Here is a 21474-nt window from a genome sequence, read left to right on the forward strand (position 1 = left end):
GTATTTTCTAAATGGTGAGAAACTCGGTGCTGTGGAGCAGCAGAGAGATTTAGGGGTCCAAGTACAGAAATCGCTGCAGGTACAAAAATTAATTAAACAGCCTAATGTGCCGTTGGTCCGGCCGGTTAACTCGTTTGCAAAGAGTATACTGTAACATAATGATCACGGACACGATTCTTGTAATTTACTTTATTTATTTCGCGTTTTTGTAACTTTTGAAATCTAAGCTTTAAAAAGAAAATCAACAGAAAAATTCACGGGGACCGTTTTTGAATTACATCCGTTGTAACTTTGCCCCTGGGCAGGATAAACACGTCTTTCTTTTGATTTGTCTTTCTCCAATTTGCAGATAAACGTTTAACTCGCGGCCTGTTCCCATTAATGATCATCAGCAGCAACAGACAGACAGAGCGGGTCTGACCGCCCCGAGATGTGGAAAATGGAACAGTTTCGGACAAATCAAATAGTCACCTGGCACCGAGAGAGACAAAACCAAGAGAAAAAGGCAGAAGGTAACAGAGAAATAAAAGCCAAATACAAACGATATAAATATTTCCCATCCTTGATACCTCTCCATTCAATCCCCAATCCTTCAGTGGCCGGAATTAAATTTCACTGTCAATGAATCCGAGAATCGAAGCAAGGAAGAAGAAAGTAAACAACCAAAAACTGCCGAAACTCCAGATTGAATCAAGGACCTTCAGATTTTCAGTCTAACGCTCTCCCAACTGAGCTACTTCGGCTCGACATCCAACCGCTACTTTGTTTTATTGTCGTGGAAGAAAATATAACCCCAGGAGGAATTGTCCTTCCTGTTCATTCCACAATTCATACATAAAAATCGCACTCATAGAGACACACCCACAGTTCATATATAAACATCGCACTCATAGAGATACACTCACAGTTCATATATAAACATCGCACTCATAGAGATACACCCACAGTTCATACAGAGCGCTGAGAACAGCTGAGGGGAGCCGAGCGGAGCGGAGGGAGCGTCCGATAAAAGGCGGGATTTCAGAGCGCTGAGAACAGCTGAGAGGAGCGGAGCCGAGCGGAGGGAGCGTCCGATAAAAGGCGGGATTTCAGAGCGCTGAGAACAGCTGAGAGGAGCCGAGCCGAGCGGAGGGAGCGTCCGATAAAAGGCGGGATTTCAGAGCGCTGAGAACAGCTGAGAGGAGCCGAGCCGAGCGGAGGGAGCGTCCGATAAAAGGCGGGATTTCAGAGCGCTGAGAACAGCTGAGAGGAGCCGAGCCGAGCGGAGGGAGTGTCCGATAAAAGGCGGGATTTCAGAGCGCTGAGAACAGCTGAGAGGAGCCGAGCCGAGCGGAGGGAGTGTCCGATAAAAGGCGGGATTTCAGAGCGCTGAGAACAGCTGAGAGGAGCCGAGCCGAGCGGAGGGAGCGTCCGATAAAAGGCGGGATTTCAGAGCGCTGAGAACAGCTGAGGGGAGCCGAGCGGAGCGGAGGGAGCGTCCGATAAAAGGCGGGATTTCAGAGCGCTGAGAACAGCTGAGAGGAGCCGAGCCGAGCGGAGGGAGTGTCCGATAAAAGGCGGGATTTCAGAGCGCTGAGAACAGCTGAGAGGAGCCGAGCCGAGCGGAGGGAGTGTCCGATAAAAGGCGGGATTTCAGAGCGCTGAGAACAGCTGAGAGGAGCCGAGCCGAGCGGAGGGAGCGTCCGATAAAAGGCGGGATTTCAGAGCGCTGAGAACAGCTGAGGGGAGCCGAGCGGAGCGGAGGGAGCGTCCGATAAAAGGCGGGATTTCAGAGCGCTGAGAACAGCTGAGAGGAGCCGAGCGGAGCTGCGACCGAGTTTCGAAGTGACGTCAGGAATCAGATCGGGACGCGACACAGGGGAGGCACCTGATTGGTGAGTAGGTTCAGGTGAGTATTTCTCCTTATCTCCAGTAACTGAAGTAAAAGGAAAGGGAAGGTCTGCAGGTCTTATAGGAAGTAGCATTTATTTTTTAGTGAATCAAGGTCCCTAGTGTAGTTAACATTCTCTAAATTGAGAACAATTTAAAGGAGTAAACTCCTTAAAGGGAGTGGTAAGTAGTTTTTCTTTCCTTTTTTTTTCTCTTGACATTGTAGTTGTTCTTAAGCTAATTTAAGGGTTAAGTCATGGCAGGAGATCCCAGCGCCGTGTCATGTTCCTCTTGTGGGATGTGGGAATTCAGGGCTCCTTCCTGTATCCCTGATTCCTTCACCTGCGGGAAGTGTGTCCAGCTGCAGCTATTGTTTGACCGCTTGACGGCTCTGGAGCTGCGGATGGACTCACTTTGGAGCATCCGCGATGCTGAGAAAGTCGTGGATAGCACGTTCAGTGAGTTGGTCACACCGCAGATAAAAATTACTGAGGGAGATAGTGAATGGGTGACCAACAGACAGAGGAAGAGTAGGAAGGCAGTGCAGGGGTCCCCTGCGGTCATCTCCCTCCAAAACAGGTATACCGTTTTGGATACTGTTGGCAGAGATGGCTCACCAGGGGAAGGTGGCAGTGGCCAGGTTCATGGCACCGTGGCTGGCTCTGCTGCACAGGAGGGCAGGAAAAAGAGTGGCAGAGCTATAGTGATAGGGGACTCGATTGTAAGGGGAATAGACAGGCGTTTCTGCGGACGCAACCGAGACTCCAGGATGGTATGTTGCCTCCCTGGTGCAAGGGTCAAGGATGTCTCGGAGCGGCTGCAGGACATTCTGGAGGGGGAGGGTGAACAGCCAGTTGTCGTGGTGCATATAGGCACCAACGATATAGGTAAAAAACAGGATGAGGTCCTACAAGCTGAATTTAGGGAGTTAGGAGTTAAACTAAAGAGTAGGACCTCAAAGGTAGTAATCTCAGGATTGCTACCAGTGCCACGGGTTAGTCAGAGTAGGAATGACAGGATCGCTAAGATGAATACGTGGCTTGAGAGATGGTGCAAGCTGGAGGGATTCAAATTCCTGGGCCATTGGAACCGGTTCTGGGGGAGGTGGGACCAGTACAAATTGGACGGTCTGCATCTGGGCAGGACTGGAACCAATGTCCTAGGGGGAGTGTTTGCCAGTGCTGTTGGGGAGGGTTTAAACTAATGTGGCAGGGGGATGGGAACCGATGCAGGAAGTCAGTGGGAAATAAAGTGGTGACAGAAACAAAAGGCAGTAAGGGAGAGTGTACAGAACATGACCGGACAGATGTTCTGAGAAAGCAGGGCAAAGACCAAGGGAAGTCTAGATTAAACTGCATTTATTTCAATGCAAGAAGTCTGATGGGCAAGGCAGATGAACTCAGGGCATGGATGGGTACATGGGACTGGGATGTTATAGCTATTACTGAAACATGGCTAAGGGAGGGGCAGGACTGGCAGCTCAATGTTCCAGGGTACAGATGCTAAAGGAAAGATAGAGCAGGAGGTAAGAGAGGAGGGGGAGTTGCGTTCTTGATTAGGGAGAACATCACGGCAGTAGTGAGAGGGGATATATCCGAGGGTTCGCCCACTGAGTCCATATGGGTAGAACTGAAAAATAAGAAGGGAGAGATCACTTTGATAGGATTGTAATACAGACCCCCAAATAGTCAACGGGAAATTGAGGAGCAAATATGTAAGGAGATTACAGACAGCTGCAAGAAAAATAGGGTGGTAATAGTAGGGGACTTTAACTTTCCCAACATTGACTGGGACAGCCATAGCATTAGGGGCTTGGATGGAGAGAAATTTGTTGAGTGTATTCAGGAGGAATTTCTCATTCAGTATGTGGATGGCCCGACTAGAGAGGGGGCAAAACTTGACCTCCTCTTGGGAAATAAGGAAGGGCAGGTGACAGAAGTGTTAGTGAGGGATCACTTTGGGACCAGTGATCATAATTCCATTAGTTTTAAGATAGCTATGGAGAAGGATAGGTCTGGCCCAAAAGTTAAAATTCTAAATTGGGGAAAGGCCAATTTTGATGGTATTAGACAGGAACTTTCAGAAGTTGATTGGGAGAGTCTGTTGGCAGGCAAAGGGACGTCTGGTAAGTGGGAGGCTTTCAAAAGTGTGTTAACCAGGGTTCAGGGTAAGCACATTCCTTATAAAGTGAAGGGCAAGGCTGGTAGAAGTAGGGAACCTTGGATGACTCGGGAGATTGAGGCACTAGTCAAAAATAAGAAGGAGGCATATGACATGCATAGGCAGCTGGGATCAAGTGGATCCCTTGAAGAGTATAGAGATTGCCGGAGTAGAGTTAAGAGAGAAATCAGGAGGGCAAAAAGGGGATATGAGATTGCTTTGGCAGATCAGGCAAAGGTGAATCCAAAGAGCTTCTACAAATACATAAAGGGCAAAAGGGTAACTAGGGAGAGAGTAGGGCCTCTTAAGGATCAACAAGGTCATCTATGTGCGGAACCACAAGAGATGGGTGAGATCCTGAATGAATATTTCACATCGGTATTTACGGTTGAGAAAGGCATGGATGTTAGGGAACTTGGGGAAATAAATAGTGATGTCTTGAGGAGTGTACATATTACAGAGAGGGAGGTGCTGGAAGTCTTAACGCGCATCAAGGTAGATAAATCTCCGGGACCTGATGAAATGTATCCCAGGACGTTATGGGAGGTTAGGGAGGAAATTGCGGGTCCCCTAGCAGAGATATTTGAATCATCCACCGCTACAGGTGAGGTGCCTGAAGATTGGAGGGTAGCAAATGTTGTGCCTTTGTTTAAGAAGGGCGGCAGGGAAAAGCCTGGGAACTACAGACCAGTGAGCCTGACATCTGTAGTGGGTAAGTTGTTAGAGGGTATTCTGAGGGACAGAATCTACAGGCATTTGGAGAGGCAGGGACTAATTAGGAACAGTCAGCATGGTTTTGTGAGAGGAAAATCATGTCTCACGAATTTGATTGAGTTTTTTGAAGGGGTAACCAAGAAGATAGATGAGGGCTGTGCAGTAGACGTGGTCTACATGGACTTCAGCAAAGCATTTGACAAGGTACCGCATGGTAGGTTGTTACATAAGGTTAAATCTCATGGGATCCAACGTGAGGTAGCCAATTGGATACAAAATTGGCTTGACGACAGAAGACAGAGGGTGGTTGTCGAGGGTTGTTTTTCAAACTGGATGCCTGTGTCCAGCGGTGTGCCTCAGGGATCGGTGCTGGGTCCGCTGTTATTTGTTATTTATATTAATGATTTGGATGAGAATTTAGGAGGCATGGTTAGTAAGTTTGCAGATGACACCAAGATTGGTGGCATTGTGGACAGTGAAGAAGGTTATCTAGGATTGCAACGGGATCTTGATAAATTGGGCCAGTGGGCCGATGAATGGCAGATGGAGTTTAATTTAGATAAATGTGAGGTGATGCATTTTGGTAGATCGAATCGGGCCAGGACCTACTCCGTTAATGGTAGGGCGTTGGGGAGAGTTATAGAACAAAGAGATCTAGGAGTACAGATTCATAGCTCCTTGAAAGTGGAGTCACAGGTGGATAGGGTGGTGAAGAAGGCATTCAGCATGCTTGGTTTCATTGGTCAGAACATTGAATGCAGGAGTTGGGATGTCTTGTTGAAGTTGTACAGGGCATTGGTGAGGCCACACTTGGAGTACTGTGTACAGTTCTGGTCACCCTATTATAGAAAGGATATTATTAAACTAGAAAGAGTGCAGAAAAGATTTACTAGGATGCTACCGGGACTTGATGGTTTGACTTACAGGGAGAGGTTAGACAGACTGGGACTTTATTCCCTGGAGAGTAGGAGGTTAAGGGGTGATCTTATAGAAGTCTATAAAATAATGAGGGGCATAGATAAGGTCGATAGTCAAAATCTTTTCCCAAAGGTAGGGGAGTCTATAACGAGGGGGCACAGATTTAAGGTGAGAGGGGAGAGATACAAAAGGGTCCAGAGGGGCAATTTTTTCACTCAAAGGGTGGTGAGTGTCTGGAACGAGCTGCCAGAGGCAGTAGTAGAGGCGGGTACAATTTTGTCTTTTAAAAAGCATTTGGACAGTTACATGGGGAAGATGGGTATCGAGGGATATGGGCCAAGTGCAGGCAATTGGGACTAGCTTCGTGGTATAAACTGGGCGACATGGACATGTTGGGCCGAAGGGCCTGTTTCCATGTTGTAACTTCTATGATTCTATGATTCTATAAACATCGTACTCATAGAGATTCACCCAGAGTTCATATATAAACATCACACTCATAGAGATACACCCACAGTTCATATATAAACACCGCTGTCATACGGAAACTACCAAAGTTTACAAATCAACAGCGCACTCATACATCCACACCCAGTTTATCGGAGGAAGATCGGTACCGACCGCCGATAGAGCTCTCAGAGGCGGAAGCAGCAGCGCCCGATCAAACACTGGATGTCATCCTTAACACAGAGCGGTAGATCGACCTGTGAAGTTACACCGCACTTTGATAGCAGGGACGGTAATTGGTTTCTGAGAAGGCCTCAGGGCGTCTTATCGCTTCTTAGTGGCGATCCATTGGGGCAAGGGCATCTCAGAGAGGGGAAGGTACTATCAGAGGGCATCAGAGAGTGTAAGGGGGCTCAGAGAGAGGAAGGGGCAGTCACATGCCATCAGAGAGTGTATTAAGATCTGAGAGAGGGGAAGGACTGCCGAGTATGGGAGAGTGTAAGGGGGTTCAAGGCGCATCTGTGTAAGGGGCACACAGTGGGTATCAGAGCAGGAGAATGGCGCTGACAAGGTTCAAAGTGAATCATGGACTATCTGAGGGTATCGGCGAAGGTAAGAGACAGAGCGTATCAGCGATGATAAGGAGCACAGGGAGAATCAAATAGGGTAAGGGGGATTCAGGAGGTATCAGAGAGGCGAATTGTTCCAGAGTTGGCATCTCCTAAATATTATATTTTCTGACCTTCAACATTTTTAATAACAGCAAAAAATGAATCCGATTGAACCGATAACCTGTCCGTGTGCCATGTGGAGGGAACGAGGAGGGAGATTCGGGAGGGACTGGATATTTGCCAACGCTCACGGTTTCATTCACACAGCTCAGGGTTGTGCTTGGTTTGAATCTGGAGATGAGAGGTTGCATTTTGAAACTTTTATCACGCAGTGTGAAAAGTGGAACACAAACCGCCCAACGTGGGGTTCGAACCCACGTCCCATGAGATTAAGAGTCTCATGCTTGACCGATTGAGCGAGCCGGGCCGGCTGCCCAAATTCTTCCCATCCAAATATTGCAGAGAGACAGCTGTTGGCTTTGCTGCAGGAGTTCAGTTCGTTCCACAATCTCAGGGTGTCTCCTTCCAAACACCCGTTTTTTTCATTCTGGAGTTAGTCTGATGTCTTTTACCATTCGTCCAGCCCCGCGCTGAGCAGTATTGGAACATCGGGACAAGAGAAGGCCATTCAGCCCCTCGAACCTGCTGCCCAATTCAATTAGATCATGAGTTGATCTGCAATTCATCTCTGTTTCTCCGCCTTGGACTCATATTCCTTGGTACCCGAATCGAAAAACGATCTGTCAATATCAGACTTCAAATTATGAATTGAGCCACTAATCCACATCCTTTGGGATGAGAGAGTTCCAGCTTTCGGCCGTATTTTATTTGCGAAAGTGATTCCTGATTTCTTGCATGAAAAGTCCAGCTCCAATTTTATTTTGGATTCGGCCAACAGAGAGAGAGAAAAAGGCCGTCTTAACCGGAGATTGATCCTTTAACGATCTCTCACAAATCAACTGAAACCAGTCGGAATGTGAATACCATTTCACTTTTCCAAAATAAAGGGAGTGACATTCATTGTGAAAACAGTCTGATGTCGCTCACTGCAGAAATATCCATGTCAGTGTGATTCAGTCTGAAGGAGCTCGCCTGCAACCTTCGAACCTTCTCTGTCAAGAAGTATTCCGACTTCGTTCAAGCCAATCTCGTTTTTTTTTGGATATTTTTCAGATGCCTGTTATCCAACCGCAGAATAAATGGTGTAAAATCAGACGGACTCAGCTGGCAATGTTTGCGGTACATTTTCAGGCAGAGAAGACACACATTCGAACCCAAGAAATACGAGACAATGAATGTTGAGATGAAAGGTTTCTCCAGCGTTCTCTAGTGGGTTCGAACCACCAACTTTTCAGTTCGCAGCCGAACGCGCAAACAAATTGCGCCACAGAAACAGAGCTTGCAACGTTTCAAGGACGAATTCATCGAGCTGAAGCTTCAGGTTGCCGCACTCAATGTAACAGCTTTCATCCAATCAGTTCACTTTTCCAAATAAAGGGTGTGCAGTTTGCACGAGTGAAAATCTGTGCTGTATTATTTCTGAAAATTAAACTCACCTTGCCATTAAACACCTGTATGTTGAAAGACTCAGTCCGCTCGTGGAAGAGAGGATCGATTTGTGAGCTGTGATTCGCCATTCTCTGTTCCAGTAATATTCAGGTTTGCTGAAAATGAGATGAGATGAAATGAGCAGGACAAACCAGCAGGTCTGTGACACTACACGGTGTCTACAAAGTTGTCTCTTGCACTTGCAGTGAAGTGGACGACAATTTTCACTCTTAAACCAGTAATTATTATGTTAAGAAAAAATGTGGCCGAGAAAGACTCGATTTCAGCGCGGTGACACGGGCCAGGGTAAAATTCAGTTCATGCGATTGCCGAGTGGTGAGAGGGTGGATTTGGAACTCCTGTGCGGCTGCGCTGCACATTGTCCAGATCTGTTTGGAGCGATATTCACTTCAATTCATCACTTACAGGGACAGTTTGATTCTAAGTTTATTTTCCCCGGTGCTTGGTGAGATTTCAGAAATAAACGCGACCCGTGCTTAACCCAAACTCGTCACTAACACGTTGACCGACACAAGGCGGCCACACTCTCCACTTCAGTGAGATGAAAGCCGACAGCGATTTCACGTCGATTCCAATGGCGAAAAAAAGTCATTCAATGAAAGTGCAGGTCATTGAGGTGCCTTTAAATTCCTGATTGTTTACACAGAACTTCTTCCCAAAGCGTTTGAGATACACGTGGGGCGATTTGGGGACTTCTTCTCCCTCTTTGCAAAAGTTTCATCCGCAGCACGAGATCAAAAGTCGAGGGCAAAATGAAACGATTTGCTGAAATTTGAGATCCAGAGAACCAGAATATAGAGCAAGGTTCTGTTTATTGAGAAAAAGCAGATGAAACATTCATTCCGGAACGATACAGAACCCTATCAGCTCTAAAGGCAACGGTTACCCCGTGTTTTGAACACGCAGCCTTCTGGTGACGCAGGAAGTAACGGAGATGGTAGCAGGAAATTGAAAAGTGGGAATTGATAGATTAAGTGTGTGGACAAAACTGTGGCAAATAGTGTTCAATGTGGTGGAGACCGAGGTCATACACGTTAAATCTAAGAAAGATAAATCAGAGTATTTTCTAAATGGTGAGAAACTCGGTGCTGTGGAGGAGCAGAGAGATTTAGGGGTCCAAGTACAGAAATCGCTGCAGGTACAAAAATTAATTAAACAGCCTAATGTGCCGTTGGTACGGCCGGTTAACTCGTTTGCAAAGAGTATACTGTAACATAATGATCACGGACTCGATTCTTGTAATTTACTTTATTTATTTCGCGTTTTTGTAACTTTTGAAATCGAAGCTTTAAAAAGAAAATCAACAGAAAAATTCACGGGGACCGTTTTTGAATTACATCCGTTGTAACTTTGCCCCTGGGCAGGATAAACACGTCTTTCTTTTGATTTGTCTTTCTCCAATTTGCAGATAAACGTTTAACTCGCGGCCTGTTCCCATTAATGATCATCAGCAGCAACAGACAGACAGAGCGGGTCTGACCGCCCCGAGATGTGGAAAATGGAACAGTTTCGGACAAATCAAATAGTCACCTGGCACCGAGAGAGACAAAACCAAGAGAAAAAGGCAGAAGGTAACAGTGAAATAACAGCCAAATACAAACGATATAAATAATTCCCATCCTTGATGTCTCTCTATTCAATCCCCAATCCTTCAGTGGCGGGAATTAAATTTCACTGCAAACAAATCCGAGAATCGAAGCAAGGAAGAAGAAAGGAAACAAACAAAAACTGCCGAAACTCGGGATTGAACCAAGGACCTTCAGATCTTCAGTCTAACGCTCTCCCAACTGAGCTATTTCGGCTCTGTACCCAACAATTACTTTGTGTTATTGTCGTGGAAGAAAATATAACCCCAGGAGGAATTGCACCTCCTGTTCATTCCACAATTCATATATAAACATCGTACTCGTAGAGATACACCCACAGTTCATATATAAACATCGTTGTCATACGTAAACTACCAAAGTTTATAAATCAACAGCGCACTCATACATCCACACCCAGTTTGTGGGAGGAGGATCGGTACCGACCGCCGATAGAGCTCTCAGAGGCGGAAGCAGCAGCGATCGATCAAACTCTTGATCTCATCCTTAACACAGACCGGTAGATCCACCTGTGAAGTTACACCGCACTTTGATAGCAGGGACGGTAATTGCTTCTGAGAAGGCCTCAGGGCGTCTAATCGCTTCTTAGTGGCGATCCATTGTGGCAAGGGCATCTCAGAGAGGGGAAGGTACTATCAGAGGGCATCAGAGAGTGCAAGGGGGCTCAAAGAGGAGAGCGGGAAGTCAGATGGCATCAGAGAGTGTATTAAGATCTGAGAGAGGGGAAGGACTGCCGAGTATGGGAGAGTGTTAGGCGGCTCAGGGCGCATCCGTGTAAGGGGCAATCAACAGGTGTCAGAGCAGGTGAATGGCGCTGACAAGGTTCAAAGTGAATCATGGACTCTCTGAGGGTATCGGAGAAGGTCAGAGACAGAGCGTATCAGCGATGATAAGGAGCACAGGGAGAATCAAATGGGGTAAGGGGGGATCAGGAGGTATCAGAGAGGCGAATTGTTCCAGCGTTGGCATCTCCTAAATATTACATTTTCTGACCTTCAACATTTTTAATAACAACAAAAAGTGAATCCAATTGAACCGATAACCTGTCCGTGTCCCATGTGGAGGGAACGAGAAGGTAGAATCGATAGGGAGTGGATATTTGGCAACGCTCACGGTTTCCTTTCACACAGCTCAGGGTTGTGCCCATTTCGAATCTGGAGACAAGAGGTTGCACTTTAAAAATTTTATCACCGATTGTGAAAAGTGGAACACAAATCGCCCAACGTGGGGGTCGAACCCACGACCCTGAGATTAAGAGTCTCATGCTCTACCGACTGAGCTAGCCGGGCCGACTGCTGAAATTCTTCCCATCTTATCATTGCAGAGAGACAACTGTTGGCTTTGCTGCAGGAGTTCAGTTCGTTCCACAATCTCAGGGTATCGACTTCTGAACACCCGTTTTTTTCATTCTGGAGTTAGTCTGATGTCTTTTACCATTCGTCCAGCTCCGCGCTGAGCAGTATCGGAACATCGGGACAAGAGAAGGCCATTCAGCCCCTCGAACCTGCTGCCCCATTCAATTGGATCATGAGTTGATCTGCAATTCATCTCTGTTTCTCCGTCTTGGACTCATATTCCTTGGTACCCGAATCGAAAAACGATCTGTCAATATCAGACTTCAAATTATGAATTGAACCACAATCCACATCCTTTGGGATGAGAGAGTTCCAGCTTTCGGCCGTATTTTGTTTGCTAAAGTGATTCCTGATTTCTTGCATGATTAGTCCAGCTCCAATTTCATTTTGGATTCGGCCAACAGAGAGAGAGCAAAAGGCCGTCTTCACCGGAGATTGATCCTTTAGCGATCTCTCACAAATCAACTGAAACCAGTCGGAATGTGAATACCATTTCACTTTTCCAAAATAAAGGGAGTGACATTCATTGTGGAAACAGTCTGATGTCGCTCACTGCAGAAATATCCATGTCAGTGTGAAGGAGCTCGCTTGCAACCTTCGAACCTTCTCTGTCAAGAAGTATTCCGACTTCGTTCAAGCCAACCTCGTTTTTTTGGATATTTTTCATATGCCTGTTATCCAACCGCAGAATAAATGGTGGAAAATCAGACGCACTCAGCTGGCAATGCTTGAGGTATATTTTCTGGCAGACAAGACACACATTCGAACCCAAGAATTTGCGAGACAATGAATGTTAAGGTAAAAGGTTGCCTTCGTGTCCTCCAACGACCAACTTTACAGTTCGCAGCGAATCGCGCTAACCAATTGCGCCACAGAAACAGAACTTGCAAATGTTCAAGGACTAATTCATCGAGCTGACGCTTCAGGTTACCGCACTCAATGCAACAGCTTTCTTCCAATCAGTTTACTTTTCCAAAATAAAATGTGTGCAGCTTGCAGGAGTCAAAATCTGTGCTGTATTATTTCTGAAAATTAAACTCACCTTGCCATTAAACACCTGTATGTTGAAAGACTCAGTCCGCTCGTGGAAGAGAGGATTGATTTTTGAGCTGTGATTCGCCATTCTCTGTACCAGTAATATTCAGGTTTGCGGAAAATGAGATGAGATGAAATGAGCAGGACAAACCAGCAGGTCTGTGAAACTACACGGTGTCTACAAAGTTGTCTCTTGCACTTACAGTGAAGTGGACGACAATTTTCACTCTTAAACCAGTAATTATTATGTTAAGAAAAAATGTGGCCGTGAAAGACTCGATTTCAGCGCGGTGACACGGGCCAGAGTAAAGTTCAGTTCATGCGATTGCCGAGTGGCGAGAGGGTGGATTTGTAACTCCTGTGCGGCTGCGCTGCACATTGTCCAGATCTGTTTGGAGCGATATTCCCTTCAATTCATCACTTACAGGGACAGTTTGATTCTAAGTTTCTTTTTCCCGGTGCTTGGTGTGATTTCAGAAATAAATGCGACCCGTGCTTAACCCAAACTCGTCACTAACACATTGACTGATACAAGGCGGCCACACTCTGCACTTCAGTGAGATGAAAGCCGACAGCGATTTCTCGTCGATTCCAATGGCGAAAAAAAGTCATTCAATGAAAGTGCAGGTCATTGAGGTGCCTTTAAATTCCTGATTGTTTCCACAGAACTTCTTCCCAAAGCGTTTGAGATACACGTGGGGCGATTTGGGGACTTCTTCTCCCTCTTTGCAAAAGTTTCATTCGCAGCACAAGATCAAAAGTCGAGGGCAAAATGAAACGATTTGCTCAAATTTGAGATCCAGAGAACCAGAATTTAGAGCAAGGTTCTGTTTATTGAGAAAAAGCAGATGAAACATTCATTCCGGAACGATACAGAATCCTATCAGCTCTAAAGGCAACGGTTCCCCCGTGTTTTGAACACGCAGCCTTCTGGTGACGCAGGAAGAAACGCAGATGGTAGCAGGAAATTGAAAAGTGGGAATTGATAGATTAAGTGTGTGGACAAAACTGTGGCAAATAGTGTTCAATGTGGGGGAGACCGAGGTCATACACTTTAAATCTAAGAAAGATAAATCAGAGTATTTTCTAAATGGTGAGAAACTCGGTGCTGTGGAGGAGCAGAGAGATTTAGGGGTCCAAGTACAGAAATCGCTGCAGGTACAAAAATTAATTAAACAGCCTAATGTGCCGTTGGTACGGCCGGTTAACTCGTTTGCAAAGAGTATACTGTAACATAATGATCACGGACTCGATTCTTGTAATTTACTTTATTTATTTCGCGTTTTTGTAACTTTTGAAATCGAAGCTTTAAAAAGAAAATCAACAGAAAAATTCACGGGGACCGTTTTTGAATTACATCCGTTGTAACTTTGCCCCTGGGCAGGATAAACACGTCTTTCTTTTGATTTGTCTTTCTCCAATTTGCAGATAAACGTTTAACTCGCGGCCTGTTCCCATTAATGATCATCAGCAGCAACAGACAGACAGAGCGGATCTGACCGCCCCGAGATGTGGAAAATAGAACAGTTTCGGACAAATCAAATAGTCACCTGGCACCGAGAGAGACAAAACCAAGAGAAAAAGGCAGAAGGTAACAGTGAAATAACAGCCAAATACAAACGATATAAATATTTCCCATCCTTGATGTCTCTCTATTCAATCCCCAATCCGACAGTGGCGGGAATTAAATTTCACTGCAAATAAATCCGAGAATCGAAGCAAGGAAGAAGAAAGTAAACAAACAAAAACTGCCGAAACTCGGGATTGAACCAAGGACCTTCAGATCTTCAGTCTAACGCTCTCCCAACTGAGCTACTTCGGCTCTGTACCCAACGATTACTTTGTGTTATTGTCGTGGAAGAAAATATAACCCCAGGAGGAATTGCCCCTCCTGTTCATTCCACAATTCATATATAAACATCGTACTCGTAGAGATACACCCACAGTTCATATATAAACATCGTTGTCATACGTAAACTACCAAAGTTTATAAATCAACAGCGCACTCACACATCCACACCCAGTTTGTGGGAGGAAGATCGGTACCGACCGCCGATCGAGCTCTCAGAGGCGGAAGCAGCAGCGACCGATCAAACTCTTGATCTCATCCTTAACACAGACCGGTAGATCCACCTGTGAAGTTACACCGCACTTTGATAGCAGGGACGGTAATTGCTTCTGAGAAGGCCTCAGGGCGTCGAATCGCTTCTTAGTGGCGATCCATTGTGGCAAGGGCATCTCAGAGAGGGGAGTTACTATCAGAGGGCATCAGAGAGTGTAAGGGGGCTCAAAGAGGAGAGCGGGCAGTCAGATGGCATCAGAGAGTGTATTAAGATCTGAGAGAGGGGAAGGACTGCCGAGTATGGGAGAGTGTATGGCGGCTCAGGGCGCATCTGTGCAAGGGGCAATCAATGGGTATCAGAGCAGGTGAATGGCGGTGACAAGGTTCAAAGTGAATCATGGACTCTCTGAGGGTATCGGAGAAGGTAAGAGACAGAGCGTATCAGCGATGATAAGGAGCACAGGGAGAATCAAATCGGGTAAGGGGGGATCAGGAGGTATCAGAGAGGCGAATTGTTCCAGCGTTGGCATCTCCTAAATATTACATTTTCTGACCTTCAACATTTTTAATAACAACAAAAAGTGAATCCAATTGAACCGATAACCTGTCCGTGTCCCATGCGGAGGGAACGAGAAGGTAGAATCGATAGGGAGTGGATATTTGGCAACGCTCACGGTTTCCTTTCACACAGCTCAGGGTGGTGCCTGTTTCGAATCTGGAGACAAGAGGTTGCACTTTAAAAATTTTATCACCGAGTGTGAAAAGTACAACACAAATCGCCCAACGTGGGGCTCGAACCCACGACCCTGAGATCAAGAGGCTCATGCGCTACCGACTGAGCTAGCCGGGCCGTCGGCTGAATTTCTTCCCATCTTATCATTGCAGAGAGACAACTGTTGGCTTTGCTGCAGGAGTTCAGTTCGTTCCACAATCTCAGGGTATCGACTTCTGAACACCCGTTTTTTCATTCTGGAGTTAGTCTGATGTCTTTTACCATTCGTCCAGCTCCGCGCTGAGCAGTATCGGAACATCGGGACAAGAGAAGGCCATTCAGCCCCTCGAACCTGCTGCCCCATTCAATTGGATCATGAGTTGATCTGCAATTCATCTCTGTTTCTCCGTCTTGGACTCATATTCCTTGGTACCCGAATCGAAAAACGATCTGTCAATATCAGACTTCAAATTATGAATTGAACCACAATCCACATCCTTTGGGATGAGAGAGTTCCAGCTTTCGGCCGTATTTTGTTTGCTAAAGTGATTCCTGATTTCTTGCATGATTAGTCCAGCTCCAATTTCATTTTGGATTCGGCCAACAGAGAGAGAGAAAAAGGCCGTCTTCACCGGAGATTGATCCTTTAGCGATCTCTCACAAATCAACTGAAACCAGTCGGAATGTGAATACCATTTCACTTTTCCAAAATAAAGGGAGTGACATTCATTGTGGAAACAGTCTGATGTCGCTCACTGCAGAAATATCCATGTCAGTGTGAAGGAGCTCGCTTGCAACCTTCGAAACTTCTCTGTCAAGAAGTATTCCGACTTCGTTCAAGCCAACCTCGTTTTTTTGGATATTTTTCATATGCCTGTTATCCAACCGCAGAATAAATGGTGGAAAATCAGACGCACTCAGCTGGCAATGCTTGCGGTATATTTTCTGGCAGACAAGACACACATTCGAACCCAAGAATTTGCGAGACAATGAATGTTAAGGTAAAAGGTTGCCTTCGTGTCCTCTAACGACCAACTTTTCAGTTCGCAGCGAAACGCGCTAACCAATTGCGCCACAGAAACAGAACTTGCAAATGTTCAAGGACTAATTCATCGAGCTGACGCTTCAGGTTGCCGCACTCAATGTAACAGCTTTCTTCCAATCAGTTTACTTTTCCAAAATAAAATGTGTGCAGCTTGCACGAGTCAAAATCTGTGCTGTATTATTTCTGAAAATTAAACTCACCTTGCGATTAAACACCTGTATGTTGAGAGACTCAGTCCGCTCGTGGAAGTGAGGATTGATTTTTGAGCTGTGATTCGCCATTCTCTGTTCCAGTAATATTCAGGTTTGCTGAACATGAGATGAGATGAAATGAGCGGGACAAACCAGCAGGTCTGTGACACTACACGATGTCAACAAAGTTGTCTCTTGCACTTACATTGAAGTGGACGACAATTTTCACTCTTAAACCAGTAATTATTATGTTAAGAAAAAATGTGGCCGAGAAAGACTCGATTTCAGCGCGGTGACACTGGGCCAGAGTAAAGTTCAGTTAATGCGATTGCCGAGTGGCGAGAGGGTGGATTTGGAACTCCTGTGCGTTTGCGCTGCGCATTGTTTAGATCTGTTTGGAGCGATATTCCCTTCAATTCATCACTTACAGGGACAGTTTGATTCTAAGTTTATTTTCCCCGGTGCTTGGTGAGATTTCAGAAATAAACGCGACCCGTGCTTAACCCAAACTCGTCACTAACACGTTGACCGATACAAGGCGGCCACACTCTCCACTTCAGTGAGATGAAAGCCGACAGCGATTTCACGTCGATTCCAATGGCGAAAAAAACTCATTCAATTAAAGTGCAGGTCATTGAGGTGCCTTTAAATTCCTGATTGTTTCCACAGAACTTCTTCCCAAAGCGTTTGAGATACACGTGGGGCGATTTGGGGACTTCTTCTCCCTCTTTGCAAAAGTTTCATCCGCAGCACAAGATCAAAAGTCGAGGGCAAAATGAAACGATTTGCTCAAATTTGAGATCCAGAGAACCAGAATTTAGAGCAAGGTTCTGTTTGTTGAGAAAAAGCAGCTGAAACATTCTTTCCGGAACGATACAGAATCCTATCAGCTCTCAAGGCAACGGATACCCCGTGTTTTGAACACGCAGCCTTCTGGTGACGCAGGATGTAATGCAAATGGTAGCCGGAAATTGAAAAGTGGGAATTGATAGATTAAGTGTGTGGTCAAAACTGTGGCAAATAGAGTTCAATGTGGGGGAGACCGAGGTCATACACTTTAAATCTAAGAAAGATAAATCAGAGTATTTTCTAAATGGTGAGAAACTCGGTGCTGTGGAGGAGCAGAGAGATTTATGGGTCCAAGTACAGAAATCGCTGCAGGTACAAAAATTAGTAAAACAGCCTAATGTGCCGTTGGTACGGCCGGTTAACTCGTTTGCAAAGAGTATACTGTAACATAATCATCACGGACACGATTCTTGTAATTTACTTTATGTATTTCGCGTTTTTGTAACTTTTGAAATCGAAGCTTTACAAAGAAAATCGACAGAAAAATTCACGGGGACCGTTTTTTGAATTACATCCGTTGTTACTTTGCCCCTGGACAGGATAAACACGTCTTTCTTTTGATTTGTCTTTCTCCAATTTGCAGATAAACGTTTAACTCGCGGCCTGTTCCCATTAATGATCATCAGCAGCAACAGACAGACAGAGCTGGTCTGACCGCCCCGAGATGTGGAAAATGCATCAGTTTCTGACAAATCAAATAGTCACCTGGCACCGAGAGAGACAAAACCAAGAGACAAAGGCAGAAGGTAACAGAGAAATAACAGCCAAATACAAACGATATAAATATTTCTCATCCTTGATGTCTCTCTGTTCAATGCCCAAACCTTCAGTGGCGGGAATTAAATTTCACTGCAAATAAATCCGAGAATCGAAGCAAGGAAGAAGAAAGTAAACAACCAAAAACTGCCGAAACTCGGGATTGAACCAAGGACCTTCAGATCTTCAGTCTAACGCTCTCCCAACTGAGCTATTTAGGCTCTACATCTTATACTTACTTTGGGTTATTGTCGTGGAAGAAAATATAACCCCAGGAGGAATTGCCCCTCCTGTTCATTCCACAGTTCAGATATAAACATCGCACTCATAGAGATACACCCACAGTTCATATACAAACATCGCACTCATAGAGATACACCCACAGTTCATATGCAAACATCGTACTCATAGAGATACACCCACAGTTCATATATGAACATCGCTGTCATACGTAAACTACCAAAGTTTATAAATCAACAGCGCACTCACACATCCACACCCAGTTTATAGGAGGAAGATCGGTACCGACCGCCGATGGAGCTCTCAGAGGCGGAAGCAGCAGCGACCGATCAAAGTCTGGATCTCATCCTGAACACAGACCGGTCGATTCACCTGTGAAGTTACACCGCACTTGGATAGCAGGGACGGTAATGGGTTCTGAGAAGGCCTCAGGGCGTCTTATCGCTTCTGAGTGGCGATCCATTGGAGAAGGTACTATCAGAGGGCATCAGAGTGTGTAACGGGGCTCAAAGAGGGGAGCGGGCAGTCAGAGGGGATCAGAGAGTATATTGAGATCTCACAGAGGGGAAGGACTGCCAGAGGGTATCAGAGAGTGTAAGGACTCTCAGGGCGTATCAGTGTGTGAGGACTGCGGGTATCAGAGAGTGTAAAGGGCGCTGACAAGGTTGAAAGAGGATAATGGACTCACTGAGGGTATAAGAGAAGATGAGGAGATCAGGGAGAATCAAGGAGGGTAAGTGGGTATCAGGAGGTATCAGAGAGGCGAATGGATCCAGAGTTGGCATCTTCTTAATATTACACATCCTAACTATCAACATTTTTAATAACAGCAGAAATGAAACCTATTGAAACGGTATCTGCCGTGTCCCATGTGGAAGGAATGAGAAGATAGTATCGGGACGGACTGGATATTTGGCAACGCTCACGGTTTCCTTTCACACAGCTCAGTGTTGTGTCTGTTAAAATAACTGGATTTCATGAACTGGAGATCAGAGGTTGCACTTTGAACCTTTTTCACCCACTGTGAAAAATAGAACTCAAAACCCCCAATATTTGCTTTAGACCCAAGACCCCGAGGTTCGGAATTTCGTGCTTCACCGACTGAGCTCGCCTGGCCAGCGGCAGGGCTCCTTCTCATCCTATCATTGCAGAGAGGCAGGTGGTGACGCTGCTGTCGGGGTTCAGTTTGTCCGACAATCCCAAGGTGGCTGAATCTGAACACCCGAGTATCATTCTGGAGTCAAGTCTGATGACTTTTACCAGTCGCCCAGCCCCGCACTGAGCAGGAGTGTAACATCGGCACAGGAGAAGAACATTCAGCCCCTCGAGCCTGCTTGCCCATTCAATTAGATCATGAGGTGATCAGTAATTCATCTCTGTTTCCCCGCCTTGGACTCATATCCCTTGGTAACCGAACCAGAAAATGATCTATCAATATCAGACTTGAAAATTTGAACTGAGCCTCAATCCACATCCTTTGGGATGAGAGAGTTCCAGCTTCCGGCCGTATTTTGTTTGCGAAAGTGATTCCTGATTTCTTGCTTGATTAGTCCAACTCCAATTTCATTTTGGATTCTGCCAACAGAGAGAGAGAGAGATAAAAAGGCCGCCTTAACCAGAGATTGATCCTTGAAAGATCTCTCACAAATCAGCTGAAACCTGTCGGAATGTGAATACCATTTTACTTTTCCAAAATAAAGGGAGTGTCATTCATTGTGGAAACAACAAGTAATCCGAATTATTTCAAGCCAATCTCGTTTTTTTTGAATATTTTTCAGACAGCAGATTAAATGGTGGAAAATTAGACGCACTCAGCTGGCAATGTTCACGGTGTAGAATCACAGAAGTTTACAACATGGAAACAGGCCCTTCGGCCCAACATGTCCATGTCGCCCAGTTTATACCACGAAGCTAGTCCAAATTGCCTGCACTTGGCCCATATCCCTCTATACCCATCTTACCCGTGTAACTGTCCAAATGCTTTTTAAAAGACAAAATTGTACCCGCCTCGACGACTGCCTCTGGCAGCTCGTTCCAGACACTCACCACCCTTTGAGTGAAAATATTGCCCCTCTGGATCCTTTTGTATCTCTCCCCTCTCACCTTAAATCTATGCCCCCTCGTCATAGACTCCCCTACCTTTGGGAAAATATTTTGACTATCTACCTTATCTATGCCCCTCATTATTTTATAGAATTCTTTAAGATTACCCCTAAACCTCCTAATCTCCAGGGAAAAAAGTCTCAGTCTATCCAACCTCTCCCTATAAGTCAAACCATCAAGTCCCGGCAGCATCCTAGTAAATCTTTTCTGCACTCTTTCGAGTTGAAAAATATCCTTTCTATAATAGGGTGACCAGAACTGTACACAGTATTCCAAGTGTGGCCTTACTAATGTCTTGTACAACTTCAACAAGACATCCCAACTCCTGTATTCAGTGTTCTGACCAATGAAACCAAGCATGCTGAATGCCTTCTTCACCACCCTCTCCACCTGTGACTCCACTTTCAAGGAGCTATGAACCTTTACTCCTAGATCTCTTTGTTCTATAACTCTCCCCAACGCCCTACCATAAACGGAGTAGGTCCTGGCCCGATTCGATCTACCAAAAATGCATCACCTCACATTTATCTAAATTAAACTCCATCTGCCATTCATCGGCCCACTGGCCCAATTTATCAAGACCCCGTTGCAATCCTAGATAACCTTCTTCACTGTCCACAATTCCACCAATCTTGGTGTCATCAGCAAACTTACGAACCATGCCTCCTAAATTCTCATCCAAATCATTAATATAAATAACAACGGACCCAGCACCGATCCCTGAGTCACACCGCTGGTCACAGGCCTCCAGTTTGAAAAACAACCCTCTTCAACCACCCTTTGTCTTCTGTCGTCAATCCAATTTTGTATCCAATTGGCTACCTCACCTTGGATCCCGTGAGATTTAACCTTATGTAACAACCTACCATGCGGTACCTTGTCAAAGGCTTTGCTAAAGTCCATGCAGACCACGTCTACTGCACAGCCCTCATCTATCTTCTTGGTTACCCCTTCAAAAAACTCAATCAAATTCGTGAGACATGATTTTCCACTCGCAAAACCATGCTGACTGTTCCTAATCAGTCCCTGCCTCTCCAAATGCCTGTCGATCCTGTCTCTCAGAATACCCTCTAACAACTTACCCACTACAGATGTCAGGCTCACCGTTCTGTAGTTCCCAGGCTTTTCCCTGCCGCCCTTCTTAAACAAAGGCACAACATTTGCTACCCTCCAATCCTCAGGCACCTCACCTGTATATTTTCGTTCAGACAGGACACACATTCGAATGCTGGAA

General features: G+C 45.6%; 7 non-coding genes across 7 annotated transcripts; all 7 read right to left on the minus strand.

Moving 5' to 3' along the window:
- Positions 1–670: 670 nt before the first annotated feature.
- Positions 671–743, minus strand: trnaf-gaa (transfer RNA phenylalanine (anticodon GAA)). The gene has a single exon. It is a non-coding gene; the product is annotated as a tRNA-Phe (tRNA).
- A 6329-nt stretch (positions 744–7072) lies between these two features.
- On the minus strand, positions 7073–7146 carry trnak-cuu (transfer RNA lysine (anticodon CUU)). Its single transcript has one exon. It is a non-coding gene; the product is annotated as a tRNA-Lys (tRNA).
- A 2871-nt stretch (positions 7147–10017) lies between these two features.
- On the minus strand, positions 10018–10090 carry trnaf-gaa (transfer RNA phenylalanine (anticodon GAA)). Its single transcript has one exon. It is a non-coding gene; the product is annotated as a tRNA-Phe (tRNA).
- A 1018-nt stretch (positions 10091–11108) lies between these two features.
- trnak-cuu (transfer RNA lysine (anticodon CUU)) lies at positions 11109–11181 on the minus strand. Its single transcript has one exon. It is a non-coding gene; the product is annotated as a tRNA-Lys (tRNA).
- Positions 11182–14031: 2850 nt separating this feature from the next.
- Positions 14032–14104, minus strand: trnaf-gaa (transfer RNA phenylalanine (anticodon GAA)). The gene has a single exon. It is a non-coding gene; the product is annotated as a tRNA-Phe (tRNA).
- A 1017-nt stretch (positions 14105–15121) lies between these two features.
- trnak-cuu (transfer RNA lysine (anticodon CUU)) lies at positions 15122–15194 on the minus strand. Its single transcript has one exon. It is a non-coding gene; the product is annotated as a tRNA-Lys (tRNA).
- Positions 15195–18045: 2851 nt separating this feature from the next.
- Positions 18046–18118, minus strand: trnaf-gaa (transfer RNA phenylalanine (anticodon GAA)). Its single transcript has one exon. It is a non-coding gene; the product is annotated as a tRNA-Phe (tRNA).
- Positions 18119–21474: the final 3356 nt, after the last annotated feature.

This window comes from Heptranchias perlo, chromosome 20 (genome assembly GCF_035084215.1).
Source record: "Heptranchias perlo isolate sHepPer1 chromosome 20, sHepPer1.hap1, whole genome shotgun sequence".
NCBI lineage: Eukaryota > Metazoa > Chordata > Chondrichthyes > Hexanchiformes > Hexanchidae > Heptranchias > Heptranchias perlo.